The 10,563-nt window shown below is 44.7% G+C and overlaps 1 protein-coding gene across 2 annotated transcripts in view; it reads right to left on the reverse strand.

The window, feature by feature from the left end:
• Positions 1–5,342, reverse strand: part of LOC137427029 (synaptotagmin-like protein 4) — a 31,860-nt gene extending 26,518 nt beyond the window's left edge. Inside the window, exon 1 of one of the 2 annotated variants that reach the window (XM_068116143.2) lies at positions 5,199–5,342. The gene's annotated coding sequence lies outside the window, so the exon portion shown is untranslated. The remainder of the gene's footprint in view (positions 1–5,198) is intronic. The other variant, XM_068116145.2, reaches the window with a different exon arrangement.
• Positions 5,343–10,563: the final 5,221 nt, after the last annotated feature.

Consider the following 10,563-nt stretch of genomic DNA (forward strand, 5'->3'; position numbering starts at 1 on the left):
TTTGTGTGTGCCGTGTTTTGTGTGTGCCGTGTTTTGTGTGTGCCGTGTTTTGTGTGTGCCGTGTTTTGTGTGTGCGTGGTGTTTTGTGTGTGCGTGTGTGTGGTGTTTTGTGTGTGCGTGTGTGTGGTGTTTTGTGTGTGCGTGTGTGTGGTGTTTTGTGTGTGCATATGTGTGGTGTTTTGTGTGTGCCGTGTTTTGTGTGTGCCGTGTTTTGTGTGTGCCGTGTTTTGTGTGTGCCGTGTTTTGTGTGTGCCGTGTTTTGTGTGTGCCGTGTTTTGTGTGTGCCGTGTTTTGTGTGTGCCGTGTTTTGTGTGTGCCGTGTTTTGTGTGTGCGTGGTGTTTTGTGTGTGCGGTGTTTTGTGTGTGCGTGTGTGTGTGTGGTGTTTTGTGTGTGCGTGTGTGTGGTGTTTTGTGTGCGTGTGTGTGGTGTTTTGTGTGCGTGTGTGTGGTGTTTTGTGTGTGCGTGTGTGCGGGGTTTTGTGTGTGTGTGTGGTGTTTTGTGTGTGCGTGTGTGGTGTTTTGTGTGTGCCATGTTTTGTGTGTGCCGTGTTTTGTGTGTGCCGTGTTTTGTGTGTGCCGTGTTTTGTGTGTGCATATGTGTGGTGTTTTGTGTGTGCGTGTGTGTGGTGTTTTGTGTGTGCGTGTGTGTGGTGTTTTGTGTGTGCGTGTGCGTGGTGTTTTTTTGTGTGCGTGTGTGTGGTGTTTTGTGTGCGTGTGGTGTTTTGTGTGTGCGTGTGTGCGGGGTTTTGTGTGCGTGTGTGCGGCGTTTTGTGTGTGCGTGTGTGGTGTTTTGTGTGTGCGTGTGCATGGTGTTTTGTGTGCGGGTGCGCGGTGTTTTTTGTGTGTGTGGCGTTTTGTCTGCGTGTGTTTTGTGTTTGCGTGTGTGTGTGCGCACGCAGGATTATGCAGGGCAACCAAAGTTGAAATCCCATCGAACAAATGCATGGTCTATTAATGTCCTTGTAATTCATGTTAAAGTACACTGTTGCCCACCTATGTCTTTGCCCTATATTGCCTTTGCCTTCCCAGCACAAACCAATCAGTGGGAGAAATTTGTAATTTGTTCAGGGTGACGGCGATAACTCACATACTCTTCAAGAATGACACCGCGGAACCTTTAATGGTCACAAGCAAACGCTAGCAGATAGGACACTCAGCTTAATGTTCACCCAAGGGACGGTGATGCAGCCTCCGACCTGCAAAGCGCCAATTAAACCGTTTATAGTCGAGAATCCATCTCCGACTCAACAGCTTAAAGGTTTCTGCACCAACCTGTCGTTCCAAAATTATTGTACAGTATTATCAAATGCTTCTCAATGAACGAGTACAGCAATAGGTGACATCACATACTAATTGGAGAATGACAGATATAGAAAAACAAAACAATCAAACCGAAAAAAACAAAGGTCAACAGTCGAAAATAAATCTAGAGCTATTGTTATTAAGAATTGCACAGCTTATTGAACTTCATCCTTCTTGGCAATGAGTGATGAGCCTTTAAAGCAAAGGCAAGGGGTGACACTAGTCTGGGTATAAAGTTGATTAAACTTTGGTGCTTTGACAGGTCGGCACTTTAAACTCTTAGAGTTAAACCAAAAAAAAAGATATAAATATATATAAATAAATAAATAAATAAAAATAATATATATATATATATATATATATATATAAACTAAAAAACCCCAAAAGTTCATAGAGCACCTGAGCCCACACATTCTTGAGAACTAGGCCATAGGAAGGGATTAAAAAAAAAAAAATTTGTATACAGAGTCGAAGCTAGTGTAAGAGCTAACACATCGAGCACAAAAACATGCACGGACACATAAAACAAACAATAAAGGGAGCGGGAGACAAGAGGGAAGAGAGGAAAACATACAAGCACAACCACAGTAGAGAACAGGGACGTTGGTAGATCTGTGGAAGGGAGGCTCGGTTGGGGGGGTGAGGGGTGAGGGGTTGGTGGAGGGAAGGGGTACACGGTATAAAGGAAATGGACACTACTAGGAATTGCAGGAAAGAAGTTGAATATTGAAAGAGGCGGATTTGGGGTGTTTTAACAGGGGTAGAAAAGATCAAGGTTTTGGATGAGGGAAGACAAGAGATGGTGGTGAACAGCTGTTTTAAAGACCTGGAGGGATGAGTGGGATTGAAAAGAGTGAGGGAGGTTGTTCCAGAGGTGGGAGAAAAGAGGAATGAAGGAGTGAAGGTGAGCAGAGTGTCTTGATTTTGGCAGTTTAACCATAAGAGGGATGCTGGCAGATCTTGTATGTCCTGAAGGAATATTTGGGGGACAGAGCACAGACAGAGCTGGGGGAGCAAGGCCGGAGAGGAGTCGGTAGAAGACGGAAAGACCACCAACCTGCCTGCGGTGAGTGAGTGAAAGGCCCTCGGAGTTAGCTTCATCGCGGGAGATTCCAATGATTCTGAAAGCTTTGGTTTCAACAACGTGAAGACGAGCTAGGTGTGAGGCAGGAGCACCTGCCCAGAGGAGAAGGCAGTATTCCATTGAGCTGCAGATGAAAGCCTTGTATGTGGTGAGCTCAGGTGTGCCAAGGAAGGACTTCGCACGACGGAGGATGCTCAGTCGGCGACTGGCTTTGGAGGCCAGCTTGGAAATGTGGTTTTCCCAGGAAAGATCATGGCAGAGAGTGAGACCCAAAAGCTTGAATGACAGAACTTCTTGGAGAGGATTGTTCAGAAAGTAGATGGGACGGTTGTCCAGTAAGGTGGTCCACAGATATATGTAATATTTAATATTATTAAAAATCCATGCTCCACAAGGCTGCCCTGGTTCATATGTTTATAAAGATCATATGAACCAAATATGAGGTCAATTGGAACTTATTTAGAGGTTGCTCAAAAAATAAACATTTTTAATTTATCCTGTTTTTTTCAGATGGCAGAAACTCGCAGCTCTTCCGCAGTTTTGTTGCTGGGCAAGTCTGAAAAGGAAATAATATGTGGGGGACTACCAACAAAAGGACACACATTGCAGAAAATGGTGTACTATCACATACAAGAACACCTTACAGTTCGTGAAAGTGCCAAACTTAGTGTACAAGCTGTGTGTGCATACTGAGAAAGCACGAATTCCAGTGCAGAGAGTAGATTCCTGTGAGCGCCAACTTTTGAAGTTGTATGATGCCTCCAAACTGGTAAAGAAAAATAGAACCAAGACATTCGAAAACTATAGAGTGAAGGAGCAGATGTTCAAAGATGATCTTCAATCCCTCTTCGATATCTCACCAAATGATGCGCTTGAGAAAATGACGAATGAAAAAGACAAAGCATTCCTTGTCATGCAGCGTGAGGATCCCTCAAGTTCACGTATGGGATCTGTGGACAACACTCTGGCAGTGAAGGAGAACAGAAAGCGTATCAGGCTTGAGAATGAAGATAAAAGAAAGAGGAAACATGCTGCTGAGACTCGAACAGCAATGCAATCTGTTCCATCAACATCGGCTGTGGTTGATGATGATGAAGAGTGTGAGATTGAAAGCTCCGATTCAGGGGACAATGAATTCAAACTCCAAAGTCCATTTTCTGCCAAACAGGCGAAAAAGGCTCCCATCAAGGTGATCACTCCAGCAATAGTGGCAACTCTGGACAGAGTAAATCTCTCAGATCGGCGTGCTGTTTGTGGCGTGCTTTTGCACAATCTTTTGGCCATACCATTGAAGACAAGTGCAAGCCAACAATAATAAATAATTTGAGTAATTGAAAATAGATAATTATCTATGAATTGATGTATGATGCCAAAAATTCTGTATCTTATTATTCATTAAAATTTGTCAACATTTTGAGCAACCTCTAAATATTGTCCAATCAAGCTCAAATTTTCACCACAAACTACTTTCTTCAATAGGAATAGAGGCAGGCTTGTGGAGTAATGAAAATCCAATCTTCAAAATTTTGGACCACCCTGTTGTCCAGTCGGTCTTTTCTGAGAGACATAGTGAGAGTGTGAGATTTGTCAGGATTGAAAGACATGTTCCACTTGTTTGCCCAGTCTGTGATTTTGTCCAGGTCTGCAGAGAGTGAGGAGGCTGCAGACTGCCGATCTGAGGGATGAGGTATGGAGCGGCAGAGAGTGGTCATCAGCAAAGAGATAGAGAGGATTTTCCAGAGTCAGAGAGATCATTGATGAAGACCAGAAAAAGCACAGGACCCAGAACACTGCCTTGGGGAACTCCAACCAGAACAGGAAGGGGAGATGGGAGAATCCCATTAAACCACACAAGGTACCTATGACGACAGAATACCATACAAGGTTCCTATGCTGGCAGAATCGTGTTTAGGTGTACAAATTCGCCTCTAAGCTGTTTAGCCTGGGTTTGAATCCCTACTCGGCTATAAACTGTCATCCCGGTGTTTCATCAATGAGGTGCCGTCCCTCGGATGGATGTTAAATGGGCATCCCGTCTGCCAGCATTCGGTGAACATTAAAGATGCCACAGCAAAGAGGTGAGTTATCGCCTGCACCCTGAACGGATTACACATTCCTACCCCAAATAGAGTCGAACGTCATTCCGGGCCAGCCGGTTCGTGAAGAAATCGTCGCCCAGCCGACCCTACAAGAAAAGGTGTTAATCATGGCCGTTAAAAGACTCCACATCACTCTGGTAGTGTCCACATCATGCATTGAGAATCCCACAGGTTCGTGACGTCACAGGTAGATTTCTAAAACGGACCAAATACTGTCACCTTGTTGCGAACATTCTCCAAATAAAGGTGTGCACCCCACCTTCTTGCAAACCTCCCAATTAAATGAAAAACAGATTTAATCCCTTAACCAAACACCAGCCAGGTAACAGCAATAGTGCTCATAACTTCAAATGATAAATCATACAGTACCTGTACCTGCAATCCATGCACGAATAGGTGTGCAAATAAGCCAGGTAGATTAACATGTACAGGAAATGAGTAACCCAAATGTGGACACCTTTTCGGTCCGTCGGACAAAGTCTCGGTAAAGGTAACCGAAGAGCTCGAGAGATGCAGGAACAGATAATCTTACAAGGTAACAACGAGATACCAAACACCGATCACTCACTGTGAGATTTTGTAACTTTCTGTAAAGTTGTAAAAGTAAAATAAAGTTCAGCGGCGATTGTTGGTACCCACAAACTCGAGAATGAAGGACTACGCCATAAAGTTTCCATCACGTCCGACCGGAAATCCCTACACCAGCTGCACACCTGTACTGGAATCTCGAAGGTGTTGGAGGATAGATCCCGCGGGACTTCAGGGCCGAAATCAGCTGGAGTTAGTAACGTTCAGCACCTCGTCTAGCCGAACACACAAGGCAAGAGGAAGGCCAGGGGGAGACGACGTGAGTGGATAAGGGGTGGAGCCGTTGCCACACCTTGGCAGCTCCGTGAGGAGGGCGGGGCAAACGGCGGAAAGTGGGCGTTTCCTCTGCTGGCACGCCCACAGTCCCGAGCGGCACAACTGCCACCTGAAGCACGATCATCATAACCTGTGTGTGCATGCTTATTCAATTGGGCTTCGAATCGGACTCAGGACTGCCGTCCTGGCAATGCACAGGGAGGATGTTGCATTGTGGGAAACTCCGTTCCTGCCCACCCCATCTTTACCTGTTGTAGACCTTCACTAAAAGACGGTTATTATTATCATTTAACAAGTGCAGTCATTTAAAAGCAAATCCAGCGATTGGACCTCGATAAGCGTTTGCATGGGGCTAAAGCACGGGCGTGATGGACCAAACGACCTTTTCATTTAGGTTACCGTATCTGATTCTTCATGAAGTTAAAGGTTGAAATAGCATACATGGTGAATTGTTATAATGATCATGTGAGGTCGGACTCTGGGTAAGACCCTAATGTACACACCGAACCCACTGGAGGTTATATTAATGGTGGGCCAGGTTAAGGAGATGTAATTCGAATATAAACTGCCATCCTGGTGTTTCACGGGCAGGGTGACCGATCAATGTGTGTGCAGTCCCTCGGATGGACGTTAAAGATGCCATGGTGCCCTTGGCTTGGTGAAGAGTGTGTGAGCTATCGCCGGCACCCTGAACGAATTTCAAAAATTTCCGAAAAAACTTAAGTTGAACGTCAGGCCTGGACAGCCGGTTCGTGAAAGACTTGGGCCAAGCTCCATTGTGGCCGGCGAAGAAGAAGAAGAAGAGGGATTTGGAGGGGTACAAATTCCGGCATTTTTACGGACCACAGGTTGGCGACCATTGCGGAGGCTTGATGGACGTATAAATGTCCTCTTCCTACGTTGAAGTTGCTTGTAAAGTGTATATGCGAATCAGCAGCTGCTTTAAGAGCATCAATCAAGTTAGAGGAGGTGGCTCAATGAAATATTTTGGTCAGGTGGATAAAAGTGCCAAATTTTTCATGGACGTTTCTGACGTCATAATGATTAATTTCAGAAGGGTAACCACCCAGAAATAGTACAAGGAGACTTCAGTAGGGGAAACTGAAATTCAACATCTCAATGAAATTCAACATTACAATTCAAATTCAATTTGAGTTGATTGAAATTCAACAATTCAATGAGTACTCTCAAGACAACTCTCTTACCTGTCTCCCTCCTCCAAATCCTGGTGGCGTCTGGTCACATCTGTTTCTGGTGTTTGTTCTCCCCCTCCATCCCATCCCTTACCTCAAATGGCGACACAGTTGACACCGCACGTGACAAAGCCGATTGCCTCAACTCTGTGTTTGCCTCAAAATCTTGTGTCCCAAACCCATCCTTCTCCGTACCCAGTCATACCCAGCTGCCCCTGGACTCTGTGTCCTTCTCTCCGGACAAGGTGGAGGAGTTTTTGTCAAACCTCGACTCTGATTCTGCAACTGGACCAGACGGCATCAGCCCACGGGTCCTAAAATCCTGCTCTGCCGCTCTTTCACTCCCTCTCTCTGTTTTTTTCATCCTCTCTTTTGCTCAAGGTCATCTGCCATCAGCTTGGAAATCAGCAAACATTACCGCTTTACACAAACTAGAGGTTCCAGGGAACCTGAACTCAACCAGTCTATATCAATATGGTTAGAATATGCATAATAGAACCACAAACGATAAAGTTTATATGTGCGTTTATATGTTTATATGTGCGTTTATATGTGTTTTCAAATATCTTTAAGTGGCAAAAGGCACAAGTTTCATCAAATTTGATCAGTATTTGTGACTTTTAGAGCTTGGACGTCGTCCAAACTGATGTTTATGGGTCAAGTCCTGTCATAGGTCACGACGAGGTCATTTTTCGGACATCGTCAAAACCAGTAATACGTAATACGTATTACGTGGTATATGTGTTGAGGTTTGTTACATACTGTCTACACACCAAGTTTCAGCCTTCTACCTACAATAGGAAATACCGGATTGACAAAAATTGATTTTTCAATATGGCCGCCCTGCCGCGCCCATTTTTGGGCGTGCAACGCCCAAATGCAATCCCAAACTAGTTTATGTCTTAAAGATGCTACATAACAAGTTTCTTCAAATTTAATCAATATTTGTGACTTTTAGAGCGTAGACGTCGAATTGTTTATAGACGACAGTCGGACGACGGACGACGGACACTGGGTGTCGACAAAAACTCAGCTGGACATGGTCCAGTTGAGTTTAAGAGGTGCAAAAACAGATCCTTGCAACTACAGACCAATCAGCCTGCTCCCAATCGTCAGCACCGTCATGGAATCCATCATCACTTCTGACATCAAATCCTTCCTCTTCTCCAATGGCTTGATCTCGGATCATCAATTTGGATTCAGACCAGGTCACTCTACTCTGGACATGCTGCTTCTGCTGTCTCAACCATGGATGGAGGTCCTAATGCCAAACAGGAAATCAGAGCTATCTTCCTTGACATATCACGTGCCTTCGATACGGTCTGGCACGCCACTCTGCTCACCAAACTCTCCTCCTTTGATATCCATGGAAATCTCCACGCATGGCTTGCGGACTTCCGGACTTATTTTCTGGTCGCAGTCAACGTGTGGCCCTGAATGGATTTCTCTCATCTCCCCTTCCTGTTCAGGCTGGAGTTCCCCAAGGCAGTGTTCTGGGCCCTGTGCTTTTTCTGGTCTTCATCAATGATCTCTCCGACTCTCTGGAAAATCCTCTCTATCTCTTTGCTGATGACTCCACTCTCTGCTGATGACTCCACTCTCTGCCGCTCCATTCCTCATCCCTCAGATCAGCAATCTGCAGCCTCCTCACTCTCTGCAGACCTGGACAAAATCAGCCTGATCAAACAAGTGGAACATGTCTTTCAATCCTGACAAATCTCACTCTTACTATGTTTCTCCGAAAAGACCGACTGGACAACCCTCCAATCTACTTTCTCAACAATTACCCGCAGTCCGCAGTTACCCCCCTCCCCCCAAGCCCTCTCCCTCCCACGCATCTCCCTGCTCTTAAATGTTGTGTGCTCTCAAGTGTTTGTGTGCTTCCCCTTCTCTTGTCTTCCGCTCCCTCTTTTTATATATTTTGTTTGTCTGGTTGATTTGTTTGTGAAGTAAATGTCAGCTCTTTCACGAGCCTCGATTCAGTATACAAACAAAACAAACAAAAAAAAAATCCTCTCCAATAAATTCTGTCACTCAAGCTTTTGGGTCTCACTATCTGCCATGATCTTTCCTGGGAAAACCACATTTCCAAGTTGGCCTCCAAAGCCAGTCGCCGACTGGGCATCCTCCGTCGTGCGAAGTCCTTTCTGGGCACACCTGAGCTCCTCACCACATACAAAGCTTTCATCCGCAGCTCAATGGAATACTGCTCTCCCCTCTGGACTGGTGCTCCTGCCTCACACCTAGCTCGGCTTCACGCTGTTGAAACCAAAGCTTTCAGAATCATTGGAATCTCCCGCGATGAAGCTAACTCCGAGGGCCTTTCACTTACTCACTGCAGGCAGGTAGGTGGTCTTTCTGTCTTCTACCAACTCCTCTCCGGCCTAGCTCCCCCAGCTCTCTCTGTGCTCTGTCCCCCAAATATTCCTACAGGTCGCACAAGATCTTCCAGCAACCCTCTTCTGGTTAAACTGTCAAAATCTAGGCTCTCTGCTCATCTTCACTTCTTCATTTCTCTTTTCTTCCGCCTCTGGAACAAACTCCCTCACTCTCTTCAATCCCACTCCTCCCTCCAGGTCTTTAAAATAGCTGATCATCACCATCTCTTATCTTTCCCCATCCAAAACCTTGATCTTTTCTACCCCCGTTAATTCACCCCAGATACACTTTTTTGAAATTCCAACTTCTTTCCTGGAAGTCCAAGCAGTGTCCATGTGTTTTATTCCTTCCCCCCCCCCCCCCCCCGCCTTCCCAAGCCCTCCCCCTCCCACAGATCTCCCAATGTCCCTGTTCTCTGCTGTTGTACTTCTGTGCTTCCCTCTCTCTCCCCATCTTGTCACCCGCTCCCTTCATTATATGTTTTATGTGTCCCTTTGTTTTTTTGTTTTTGTGATTAATGTTAGTTCTTTCACGAGCCTCGATCTTGTATACGAAAAACAAACATAGGATATTACCCACAGATATGACGTCATATGTCCTCAGTAGGTCTTCTTATTACAGTTATTGGAAAATTAAACACCAAACAGTCAAAAGTGCATACAACTAAACTAATATAGATGTCACCTGTACATTTATTCACTTTAAATAAAAAGACATTGTGTAACTAGAACGGCACTCTGTGGAGGGCATATCTCCACCTGGTTGGCCATATCTCCCAATGATGAAGAATCACTTTAAAATTCTACTAGCCGGATCCGGATCTTCACCAAAATCTAATAATTTCGTCCTCGTCACACATGCTACATCTCTGCCAAATTTAGTCCGAATCCGTCAACAACTTTTTGAGATATTTTGTTAACAAACGGACAGACAGATAGACAGAGGTGAAAACATCCACCTGTGGTGGCGGAGGTAATAATGCTTCATAAATGATGGCCGTGAATAGGGGACAATGTGGACAATATCTCTTGTAGTCTGATGTTTTGGACAGTTTTATACAGACTTGCTCTTCAATATTTCAATTATCTTGGGAAAAGTTTAGACCTTTAGTAATAACAAATGGCATTGATGTTATAGAAACAGAAATTATTTCCCAATTCAAAAGCTACACATATGTCTGCTTGTGGATGGTTGATAGTGAGTTTTTTTTATTGAAGTTTTTGATATATACCCATCTGAAATTAATCATATAGTTCCCTAAAGAAATTCTGTGGAAAATTTGGTGCTTTTGTCCGGTCTGTAATGGTATTTCCTCTAAGCCACATTACTAAGGCCTGATGTCTTAGAACCATCAAAAAACCAAGATGGTGACCATATTATTTTGTCTGGGTGCCATATGCTGGGTGGAGTCAACTGACAAATGTGGGTGCGGTTCGGCAGCTCTCCAATGGATGCACATTTAAAAAAAAAAAAATTGACCCCCGACAAGAACAACAGCAATGCCGAGCTGTTGTACACCTGCATCACAGGTAAAAACTGGAAATTTAGGAGTAGCTGGGTTTTTGGAGAGTTAACACGGGTAGAAAAAAGATCAAGGTTTTGGATGGGGATGATCTGAGATGGCGGTGAACAGATGTTTTAA

The sequence above is a fragment of the Myxine glutinosa genome, chromosome 5 (assembly GCF_964187855.1).
Source record: "Myxine glutinosa chromosome 5, kmMyxGlut1.1, whole genome shotgun sequence".
NCBI lineage: Eukaryota > Metazoa > Chordata > Myxini > Myxiniformes > Myxinidae > Myxine > Myxine glutinosa.